Here is a 12888-nt window from a genome sequence, read left to right on the forward strand (position 1 = left end):
AACAAAGCTAAATAAACTCGTAGTGTTTTTATTAAACCGTTAGATGTATCAGTTTCGATCAATTAATTCTTTTTCTGAATCGGTTCAAATGAATCGGCTCATCCGTACTGAATCATGTGTGATGCTAACCGTTAGCGAAGCAGCTAACAGCTTGTGCGTTTAAATGAGCACCAATTAAAGCACCTCAAATCCTCACAGTGATGTTTTATTATGAACTCTAGTTTATTAATAATCACAATGTAGTTAAAATAAATGTGTAATAAATAAATAAATCGTTATTTTACTCACATACGATTCAGTTTAGTACAATCACATCAGCTGCTGCAGCTTGTTCTTCTTCTGTGGTTTATTGTCGGGTTGTGAAGAAGCTAAGAAACTGCATTAAAGCCACCTGCTGCACTGGAGGATGGAGCTGTGTGTACAGTCAGGCTGAAGCTGGTTTTTCATTTGAGAACAGTGGGTTCCCTCATTGACCCCGAGTGCCACATATGCTCATATTCAGCACAAACTCAGTAACAGTGAAGTGAGAGTGTTACGCTGGACTCGACTGGATTGCTGTGAGGAGGTGCTATCTAAGATGTCAAGTCAAGTCAAATTTATTTATAAAGCACTTTTTACAATACACATCGTTTCGAAGCAACTCAAAGCAACAGAATCCAGGACCAACAGACCAAAAACCCCCTGTTGAGCAGCCGAGGGCGACAGACTCAGTGGGAACCCCCGTCCTCCTCAGGTGGCCTGGAGGAAACTTTAAATAAACAGGATTTACACAAATCATACAAACACACAATTAAATTGAACTGAAAGTTATAACTAGCAAAAAAAAGTCAGTTGTAAGTTCTGGACATTTTTGGTGCAAACACGCAAGGTTCCCGTCACATCTAGCAGGAGCAGCATTGTTGGCACGACAGTCTCGACTTGCAGGATTCAACCTCGAGAGGGTGAACAGGTTTCCATCAGAACCACCTCGGGGTAAAACACCAGAAGATGTAGCTACAATGTGAATCATTAAGAGTAAAATATCAGTTCTACAGAGAGCAGCTTTAGACTCCGCCCACTAATTATTACATCATAACTAAGTTTCCTTGTTTAGTTTGGAAAAACGAATGAAAAGCCTGAGAAAATAAATCTGTTTTCAGTCTAGACTTAAACATTGAGACGTGTCCGAGTCCCGGACAGAGGCAGGAAGATTATTCCAGAGTTGTGGAGCTTTGTAAGAAAATGCTCTTCCACCAGCTTTGGTCTTTTTAATTTTAGGAACTATAAGTAACCCTGCATCTTGTGAACGAAGTGGACGTGCTGGGTTGTAGTAATTAATAAGCTCACTCAGATACTGTGGTACAGACCATGTAGCACTTTATAGGTTAGTAAAAGTATTTTGTAATCAATGCGGAATTTAACTGGCAGCCAGTGTAGAGATGATAGAACAGGAGTGATATGATCAAATTTTTTAGTTCTAGTTAGCACTCGAGCTGCTGCATTTTGAACTAACTGGAGTTTGTGTATGGATCTACCAGAGCATCCAGTTAGAAGAGCATTACAATAATCTAACCGAGAAGTTATAAACGCATGGATCAGTTTTTCGGCGTCATTAGCAGATAGTATATTTCTTATTTTAGAGATATTACGCAAATGATAGAAAGCAACTCTAGTAATATTATTAATGTGTGTATCAAAGGAAAGATCTGAATCTATTGTGACACCCAAGTTTTTTACATCTGAGCTGGGAGTAACAGAGAACGTGTTTAGGTTTAGCACCAGGCTAGACAACTTGTCTCTTGCAGCTTTAAAGCCAACAAGTAAAACCTCTGTTTTATCTGAATTAAGTAAAAGAAAATTACACGACATCCAGTTTTTTATGTTGTTTACACTTTAATCTTCTATCTTACTGATTGTGTCGGTATCATTTGGTTTGGCTGATATATACAGCTGAGTGTCATCTGCATAGCAGTGAAATTTTATGCCATGTTTATGAATAATTTCTCCTAGTGGAAGCATATAGAGTGTAAATAATAGCGACCCCTGTGGAACACCATACTTTACTTTTGTAGTTTCCAAGCATTTATTATTTACGTAAAGAAATTGCGAGCGGTCAGTCAGATATGATTTGAACCAAGAGAGTGCGAGTCCTTTAACACCTACTGTATTTTCTAGCCTCTCCAGTAAAATGTTCTGATCGACCGTATCAAACGCTGCACTAAGATCTAATAGAACAAGAAAAGAGACACATCCATTATCAGAGAACATTAATAAATCATTAACTACCCTAATTCATGCAGTTTTTGGTAATATGGTATTTTTCATGAATACAGTTTTGCTCACTGCTACACTAAACTAACTCTTAACATGGACTAAGCTAAGAACATAAACTTACAGACTAAGGAAAGTAATACAGATCCTAACAAACTAAGTAGGGAACAGAATTACAAGAGAGCTAGATCACAGGACTATCAAAGGACCGACTAATGCTGCCTGAACCGGAACTAAGATCTAGTAACAGATACACAGATATATACAAAGACAGATCCAAAGGTATATTTACACACCGATCAGCCATAACATTAAAACCACCTCCTTGTTTCTACACTCACTGTCCATTTTATCAGCTCCACTTACCATATAGAAGCACTTTGTAGTTCTACAATTACTGACTGTAGTACATCTGTTTCTCTGCATACTGTTTTAACCTGCTTTCACCCTGTTCTTCAATGGTCAGGACCCCCACAGGACCACCACTGCATGTTACTGTGGTTATCCAGTAACCCACGATTACTTCTGGGTGGTTGTTTGTATTGTACGCCTCCATCCACATGACATGACGACTAAACCCGTCAATGCGACCGTTTATAGAGATGCCGTACAATAAGATGTTGGGGCCTTGAATTAAGTACTGGTGACGACGCCAGTACTTCATTGCAAAGTTTCAACCCAGTTTATTACAAAGCCGTTTCAGCGTCCTTACGCTAATAACAAACTGGTGCTGATGTGCAGGAGATCGAGGATTTCTTTATTTGTGACACCGATACGAAGGTATAACTTTACCAAATCATGAACATCCCTCATTTTGAGAGGGAGGTTACTATGGCCATTATACTTACACTTTAATCTCGAAATTCTCTTTAAAGTGGCCCAAAAACGCCGTTGTACTAAATAGTCTCGAACTATTTAATTATTAAAAATCGACCAAAATAAAGATTTAAAGTTCACATCACAGATATCTCACAGTTAATTTTTTTTTTTTGATAAAAGCGTCTGCTAAATGCTGAAAATGTAAATGTGTATACACCGACCAGGCATAACATTATGACCACTGACAGGTGAAGTGAATAACACTGATCATCTCTTCATCACGGCACCTGTTAGTTGGGGGGATATACTGTATTAGGCAGCAAGTGAACATTTTATCCTCAAAGTTGATGTTAGAAGCAGGAAAAATGGGCAAGTGTGAGGATCTGTGATGGCTAGACGACCGGGTCAGAGCATCTCCAAAACTTCAGTGGTCATTATCTATCAAAAGTGTAAACCGGCGACAGGGTCATGGGCGGCCAAGGCTCATTGATGCACGTGTGGTCCGACAGACCTCCTGTAGCTCAAACTGCTGAAGAAGTTCATGCTGGTTCTGATAGGAAGGTGTCAGAATACACAGAGCATCACAGTTACTGGGCTGTTTCGGCAGCAAAAGGAGGACCAACCATCGGTGTATATTTATACATAAGGTTCATGCTAAATCTCCCGATTAAGTGTGAGGTTCCTGGTACTTGTAGAGAAGGTAATGACCACATTTACTGTAGTATAACGTGTACAACACTGATCCAGCCTCCAGCAGGCGGCTGTACTGCAGCTACTGAGCTACATCACACCGGAGAATCAGAGTCTCCAGCTCCTCAACCCACACCACCACAGAAGAAGCTCATGTATCCGTACTAGAGTGAATCAACTGTAAGTACAATATTGATCTGTTTATTCATTACACTTTAATTATGAGCTGTATTCTGATTAATAATAAAACCAGAGTTTATAATAGAATATCGCTTTAACTCCCTTCTCATTTAAATACAGACTGCTAGCTGCTCCGCTAACTGTTAGCACCGCTGATGAACCGATTCATTTAAAAATGAATCAAATTGTTCGGAACTGATTCAGAGTTGATTCACATTAAGTTCTTTTAGCTTTGATTACAGCTTGTTTTTGTAGTTTTAATTAACTCCAGTCTGTCTAATTGCTCGTAATTCTAACCCAAGATACACCGATCAGCCATAACATTAATACCACCTCCTTACCATATAGAAGCACTTTTTGGTTCTACAATTACTGACTGTAGTCCATCTGTTTCTCTGCATGCTTTGTTGCCCTCTTTCATGCTGTTCTTCAATGGTCAGGACCCCCACAGAGCAGGTATTATTTAGGTGGTGGATGATTCTCAGCACTGCAGTGACACTGACATGGTGGTGGTGTGTTAGTGTGTGTTGTGCTGTTATGAGTGGATCAGACACAGCAGCGCTGCTGGAGTTTTTAAACACCATGTCCACTCACTGTCCACTCTATTAGACGCTCCTACCTAGTCGGTCCACCTTGTAGACGTGAAGTCAGAGACGATCGCTCATCTATTGCTGCTGTTTGAGTCGGTCATCTTCTAGACCTTCATCAGTGGTCACAGGACGCTGCCCACGGGGCGCTGTTGGCTGGATGTTTTTGGTTGGTGGACGATTCTCAGTCCAGCAGTGACAGGTGTTTAGATCCACTCATACCAGCACAACACACACTAACACACCAGCACCATGTCAGTGTCACTGCAGTGCTGAGAATCGTCCACCACCTAAATAATACCTGCTCTGTGGTGGTCCTGTGGGGGTCCTGACCGTTGAAGAACAGCATGAAAGGGGGTAACAAAGCATGTAGAGAAACAGATGGACTACAGTCAGTAATTGTATAGACAGTGAGTGTTTTATACATTGTTGAATCTTCACTCTGTAGATCTTTTATGATGGAGGCAGCAGAAGTGGGAAACGTCGCCCCTGTGGATCTACAGAACAAAACAATAAAGAAGGAAGAAGATGAAGATGAAGGCTACCTCTGTAAGTAACGTCTAGCTCCACCCACATGTTCCTGTTAAGTTCTCCAGCTCCATCGGCATGCTCCTGTACAGGTATTTAGGGCTTGCTTCAGCACAAGTAAGATATGTTCGGAACAAACCTGAGTGATTGCACAAGAGAGGCAGAACGACACCAACATAACATCTCTAATCTCTAATCTCCAAAAATCCAGGAAAGTGACCATGACCCCCAAAGCCCTGTGACTTTGTCTAAAACTGGGTGGACAGTTTTAGGCAAACCCCTTCCTAGAGATCTAAAACCAGGTATAGCCGGAGCCACAGTACTAGCACATCCCTAGTTTACAAAGGCTAATCAAATGCCTGAGTAAATAAATATGTTTTTAAAATGGTTCGTGTTTGAATCACGACCAGAGGCGAGGAGAACATTTCAGAGTTGTGGGGTTATGTAGGAGAATGCTTGTAATTAATGTGGAATGATGAAAATAATAATAAGAAGAATATGATATTTATGAATATGAATAATTATTCCTAATAGTAGCATTTAGAGTGTAAATAATAAAGGTCCCAGTACTGACCCCTGTGGAACACAGTGCTTTTGTTTAAAATGCTGCTTTTTCTAGAATCCTGGAGTCTGGATGAAATAACAGTAACTAGGACTTGCATGATTGCTATGTGTTCAGATGGAGGAACACTAAACCCTGTGGAACACCTCAGCCCTGTAGGAAGTCTTTCTTTTGCCCCAGTGGACCAACAGCATGAAGGTTTCCAGGAGACGCCTATAAAAGAAGAAGATGCTGAATGTGAAGATGACCTCAGTAAGTACAGTAACCTTTTATGTAAAGAGGAATCGTGTGTCTGGATGTGTTTTGTAATATTTTGGTAATCTGCTTTTTGAATATCATTAAATGACATTAATTTTAGCAACACTTACTATTAATAATACAAACAACTTGATCTCTATTTTAAGTCAAATGTATTTATATCATCCCTTTTACAATGAACCATTGTAAAGAGCGCAGGGTCAGCCATTGTACCCTGGAGCAGACAGGGTTAAGGACCTTGCTCGAGGGCCCAACAGTGGTGCATAGCTAGGATTCAATCTCTCAACCCTTCAGATGATTGCCCAAAGCTCTACCCACTAGGCTAAACCCCCTAACGAGACCTTCATCCTCTTTCGGTGGTCTAGAGAATAATGTGGACGGGTTTTAATTAGATTCAGTAAACAGATCCTACATTAATAAATATTTATCAGCGCCCACCTTCCCCGTCATCAACAAACCTGAGTGATTGCACGAGAGAGGCAGAACGACACCAACATAAAATATCTAACCACCAAAAATCCAGGAAAATGACCATGACCCCCCAAAGGAGAATGCTTGTAATTAATGTGGAATTATAAGAATAATAAAAATAAGAATATGATATTTATGGATATGAATAGTAGCCTTTAGAGTGTAAATAATAGAGGTCCCAGTACTGACCCATGTGGAACACCGTGCTTTCGTTTACAATGCTGCTTTTTCTAGAATCTTGGAGACCAACAAAAAAAGTCATTGTTGTATTAATGCTGCTGGTTATTGGAGGCATTGAGATTTCTTTGTAACGACCTCTCCTACATAACCCAACAACCCCAGTCGTTTAGTTTCGTTTCTTCTGCACATATTGATGGAATTTCAGATGGAGGAGCGTTAAACCCTGTGGGACACATTCTCTTCACAGGTCACATTATCCCAGTGGACCAACAGCATGAAGATTTCCTTCAGAAGCCTATAAAAGAAGAAGATCCTGAAGATGAAGACGACTTCAGTAAGAAATGAATTTGTAATCAGTTAAGATATTTGGGCCAAAGTAGCTCAACCTTCTGTCATGTAGATGACGTCTGATTGTAGTTAGGGAGACGCTCAGGCCTCTCCAGTCATTCTTCTTACTGTAGACGTACTGCACATCCTCTTCCAGCCAGATTCTTAACATCTCCAGTAGGGTTAAGGGTTCTTCATTACTGGTCAGAAGAGGCACTGTCCAAATCTTATTTGATGTTGATGTTGATTCGTTGATTAGGTGTTTAGGAGGAAGTTGTCAGTGCAACACCACCTGATTGTTTTTATGAGAAGTCTATGTACACCGATCAGCCATAACATTAAAACCACCTCCTTGTTTCTACACTCACTGTCCATTATATCAGCTCCACTTACCATATAGAAGCACTTTGTAGTTCTACAATTACTGACTGTAGTCCATCTGTTTCTCTACATGCTTTGTTACCCCCTTTCACCCTGTTCCTCAATGGTCAGGACCCCCACAGGACCACCACAGAGCAGGTATTATTTAGGTGGTGGATCATTCTCAGCTCTGCAGTGACACTGACATGGTGGTGGTGTGTTAGTGTGTGTTGTGCTGGTATGAGTGGATCTAAACACCTCACTGTCACTGCTGGACTGAGAATCGTCCACCAACCAAAAACACTCAGCCGACAGCGCCCCGTGGGCAGCGTCCTGTGACCACTGATGAAGGTCTAGAAGATGAGCGACTCAAACAGCAGCAATAGATGAGCGATCGTCTCTGACTTTACAGCTACGAGGTGGACCGACTAGGTAGGAGTGTCTAATAGAGTGGACAGTGAGTGGACACGGTGTTTAAAAACTCCAGCACAACACACACTAACACACCAGCACCATGTCAGTGTCACTGCAGTGCTGAGAATCATCCACCACCTAAATAATACCTGCTCTGTGGTGGTCCTGTGGGGGTCCTGACCATTGAGGAACAGGGTGAAAGGGGGTAACAAAGCATGTAGAGAAACAGATGGACTACAGTCAGTAATTGTAGAACTACAAAGTGCTTCTATATGGTGAAGAAAATATGAACTTCTCACCTCAAGCTTTATAATTGTTCATTAGTGTTTTTTTTACTTTGTGTTTCTTCTCTCCTGCTGCAGAACTGAACCACGATTTTCTCTCCTGTACGACCCACAATCACCTCCCCACCACCGAGAGCTGCCACACCCACACGTATGAGACATTTCTAGCATCTAGAGACGTCGAGTATAATCTGATGCCCACTGGAACCTCCAGACATCAGCAAACGTCTTATATCTGCTCTGATTGTGGGAAGAGTTTTAGGTTTCGGAGCGATCTCAAAACCCACCAGCGCATTCACACCGGAGAGAAACCGTACTGCTGCTCACAGTGTGGTAAGTGTTTTAGTAACCAGACTAATTTAAAAACGCATCAGCGCATTCACACCGGCGAGAAGCCGTATCAGTGCTCGCAGTGCGCGAAGAGCTTTACTGACCAGAGTGCTTTGAAAAGACACCAGCGCATTCACACGGGAGAGAAACCGTACCAGTGCTTGCAGTGCGGAAAGTGTTTCAACCAGCAGATCAACCTGACAAACCACCAGCGCATTCACACCGGAGAGAAACCGTACCAGTGCTCAGAGTGTCAAAGGAGTTTCACCGACAAGGGCTCTCTCATGAACCACCAGCGCATTCACACCGGAGAGAAGCCGTACTGCTGCTCACAGTGTGGAAAGTGCTTTACCTTCCTGAGATATTTGAAGATCCACCAGCGCGTTCACACCGGAGAGAAACCCTACTGCTGCTCGCACTGCGAGAAAGGTTTCAAGCAACAGATCGATCTAATCAAACACCAGCGCATTCACACCGGAGAGAAGCCGTATTGCTGCTCGCAGTGCGGGAAGTGCTTTAATCAGCAGAGCAACCTTAAGATCCACCAGCGCATTCACACCGGAGAGAAGCCCTATCAGTGCTCGGACTGTGAAAAGAGCTTTACGGACCAGGGTACTTTCAAAACGCACCAGCGCATTCACACCGGAGAAAAGCCGTACCAGTGCCCCGTGTGTGGGAAGTGTTTCATTAAGAAATATCCTCTTACAACCCACCAGCGCATTCACACCGGAGAGAAACCGTACTGCTGCTCGCAGTGCGGGAAGAGCTTTAGCAACAAGAGTAATTTTAGAACCCACCAGCGCATTCACACTGGAGAAAAAGCGTATCAGTGCTCACAGTGAAAACAGATTCTTCTGAAAGTGCACCAGCGCATTCACACTGCAGAGAATTACTCCTTTCTGAGGGAAAATTGAAGTACGTATTGAAGAATATAAATGGTTTATTATGTATTTAAGCCTTCTAATAGGCGTTTCACCATATTTGTACTGTTCCTGTGCTGATTGGACCATTAATGTTAATATTAACCAATAATGTTGAGTTTCTTTCTCTGTTGTAACCAATCAGATCAGATAACACACTGTGCTATTACGTTCTATTAAGATACTGGAGTTGGTAGAGCGTCTTCCAGTCTGTAATAAACCATTAATAAAAACATATAACCAGTGTGACCAGTGCTTCATTTTCATTTTAAGAGGATTTACACCAGTGGTTCATGACACCAGCCGGCACACACATCACTGTTAACGACCACAATACATGTTTCCACTGTGTGATGGTCCATCCTAGATGCCTCCGAGCCCAGAGAAGTCGACGCCGCTTTTGTACTTGGTTTGTTTGTGCAGTAACTCTGTATTGTAGAGCTTGATAAAGGTTTGATAAACTAATCCCTCACCCATGTGCTTATATCAGCTAGTGCTGAGTGGAGGTTCTTGATGCGGCGCTGTCTGAGAGATGGAAGATCACGAGCGTTCAGATTAAGCTTTACACACTGAAATTCCTCCTGATTCCTTGAATGGTTTAATGATATTCTGCACTGTAGAGGGAGAACATGCAAATATCTTCCAATCTTTCTTTGAGGTTCATTGTTTTTAAACATTTCAATCATTTTCTCACACATTTGTGTACAAACTGGATCCTCTGATCATCTTTACTCATCAGAGACTCTCAGCCTTTCCTGGATGCTGCTTTTGTACCAAACCATGATCACAATCACCTGTTTGGAATCACATGTCGGTGTCACTGCAGTGCTGAGAATGATCCACCACCAAAGTAATACCTACTCCGTAGTGGTCCTGTGGGGGTCCTGACCATTGAAGGACAGCATGAAAGGGGGTAACAAAACATGCAGAGAAACAGATGGACTACAGTCAGTAATTGTAGAACTACAAAGTGCTTCTATATGGTAAGTGGAGCTGATAAAATGGACAGTGAGTGCAGAAACAAGGAGGTGGTTTTAATGTTATGGCTGATCAGTGTAAGAGGCAGAACAATGAAAGCCCGAGATCTCTATTCACTGCGGATTTTATGATTTTGGACAACCAAACTCTGCATGTTTGCCTAAAGCCAGAGTCACAAATCTAAGGGGCTTAAACTCAGCACAGTGAGATTGACCCAACATATACAAATTGGGACAGCAGGTGGGACAGACCACCAGACTGCACAAACCCCCCAGAGCCGAGAAACCCTGGTTTATAAAGACTGATCAAAAGCCTGAGTAAATAAATATGTTTTAATCTGTACTTGAAGACCCAAACATAGACAATGAGATCATTCCGTCATTAAAACATGTTATTTTATTTATAGCTAAATTGCAATGTCTGAATCTTTTTGATTGCAACTATATAAGGCCAAATTGTGAGGGCTAAACAACCAGGTCAGAGCATCTCTAATGGTTGGTGCTTACCAATGGTGGTCCAAAAAAGAAGTCCCACAGAAAAAGTACTGTAGCACAAATGACTGAAAAAAATCATGCTGGCTTTTATAGAAAGGTATTACAACCCAAGGTGCATCTAATACTGAAAATAGGTCAGCAGGAGACCAATGAGAGTGTCCATGCTGACTGCTGCCCATTGCCAAAGGCGCCTACATAGGGCATGTGAGCATCAGAACTTGACCATAGAGCAATTGCACCAGGAATCACTATGGTAAGAGAGAAGCCGGAAGAGGCAGTGTGCTCCTCTGGGCAATGTTCTGCTGGGAAACCTTTGATCCTGGCATTTATGTGGATGGTACTTTATGCATCACATATCTAAACATTGCTGCAGGTCAAGTAACTACTTTTATTACAACAACATTCATTAATTCGTAAAAGAGTGACCTCTTTTAGCAGGACAATGCACCCTGACTATAATTATTATTATTATTTTGTTTACTAAGGCAGCGACTGGTTCAGATGTCTGGCTGTCTTAATAATTAAGGGTATTTTACTGTCATATTTATGATTCAGGGTCATTTGTGTCACAATACTATGGCTCAGTTACTATGGCAGCTCTAAAGAGAATGGAAAGGCAGCTGGCCCAGATGACTTACCAATGGAGATTGGAGGAGTTGCAATGTGTGGTTGTACATCTACAGAAAGCTTATGATAAGGTGCCAAGGAGTGGCAGAGAAGTATGTGAGAGTGGAGCAATATAAGTATGAGGACAGTGTGACAGCGGTAAGATGTGCAGTAGGAATAAAGAACGGGTTTAGGATCAGCTCTGAGTCCTTTCTTGTTTACAATAGTCATTTACAAGCTGCCAGATGAGGTTTGGCAGAAGTATCCATGGAATATGTTGTTCACGGAGGAAACTGTGATGAGTGAGAGTAGGATGCAGGTTGGAGAGCCTGGATAAATGGAAGCATGCATTGAAGAGTAAATAGGAGGGCGGGCAGAGGAAAGACTAACTTAGAGGAGTTGAGGTGATAAAAGTAAACAAGTTAAAAAACATGGGGTCGAGTGCACAAAGTAATGGAGTAATGAGGCCTGCTTTGTTATATGGCTTGGAGGTGGTAACACTAACCAAAAAGCACAAACTTAAAGACGAGGATGCTGGAGTTGGCAGAGCTGAGGATGCTCAGATTCTCATTGGGGACAGCACAGGTAGACTGTTTTGGAGACAAAGTTAGGAAGGTGAGATTGAGATGATTCAGGCATGTGCAGAAGAGGGATGAGAGCTATATCTGCAGAAGGGTGCAGAGCATGGAGTCAGCAGACACGAGGAGAGGAGGAAGGTTAAAGAAGAGGTTTATGGATATTGTATGGAATAACAGAGGAGGATGCTCAAAACAGGGCGAGATGTAGATGGATGACCCGTAATGAAAACAGCCGGAGGAAGAAGAAATGTGTGCAGCTCCTGGAGTGTGTAAGAATTAGACAGTTAGGAAATTAAGTGTTTTTAAAGCACAAAAGAGCATGCTGGTACTTTCTGGAAAACATAACTAAATTACAACCCCTGGCAAAAATTATGGAATCACCACTCTTGGAAGATGTTCTTTCAATTGTTTAATTTTGTAGAAAAAAAAGAAATCACAGACATGCCACAAAACTATCATTTCTCAAACTGTCAACCCTCTGGCATTAAGAAACAATAAAAAAAGAAACAAATATAATAGTTGTGGTCAGTCACAATTGCTTTTTTTTAGATCAAGTAGAGGAAAAAAATATGGAATCACTCAAATCTGAGGAAAAAATTATGGAATCATTAGAAAACACTGCACCATTATTACTTTGTTGCACCACCTCTGGCTTTTATAATGGTTTAAACTCTCTGAGGCATGGAGTTAACTAATGACAAACAGTATTCTTCATCAATCTGCCTTCAACTGTCTCTTGCTGTTGCCAGATCAGCTTTGCAGGTTGGAACCTTGTCATTGACCATTTTCTTCAATTTCCACCAGAGATTTTCAAATGGATTGAGATCCGGACTATTTGCAGGCCATGCCATTGACATTATATGTTTTCTTGAAGGAAAGTTTTCACGTCCTTTGCCCTATGGCAAGATGCATTATCATCTTGAAAAATGAAGTCATCATCACCAAACATCCTTTCAACTGATGGAATAAGAAAAGCGTCCAAAATTTCAATGTGGACTTTGGCATTTATTGAAGACCATCTCCCCTGTGCCTTTACCCGACATGCAGGCCCATATCATCAACAACTGTGGAA

At 41.6% G+C, this 12888-nt stretch overlaps 1 pseudogene; it reads left to right on the plus strand.

The window, feature by feature from the left end:
- Positions 1–3868: 3868 nt before the first annotated feature.
- LOC134302867 (zinc finger protein 208-like) overlaps positions 3869–12888 on the plus strand; it is a 108520-nt pseudogene continuing 99500 nt past the window's right edge.

Source organism: Trichomycterus rosablanca, chromosome 2, assembly GCF_030014385.1.
Source record: "Trichomycterus rosablanca isolate fTriRos1 chromosome 2, fTriRos1.hap1, whole genome shotgun sequence".
Classification (NCBI taxonomy): domain Eukaryota; kingdom Metazoa; phylum Chordata; class Actinopteri; order Siluriformes; family Trichomycteridae; genus Trichomycterus; species Trichomycterus rosablanca.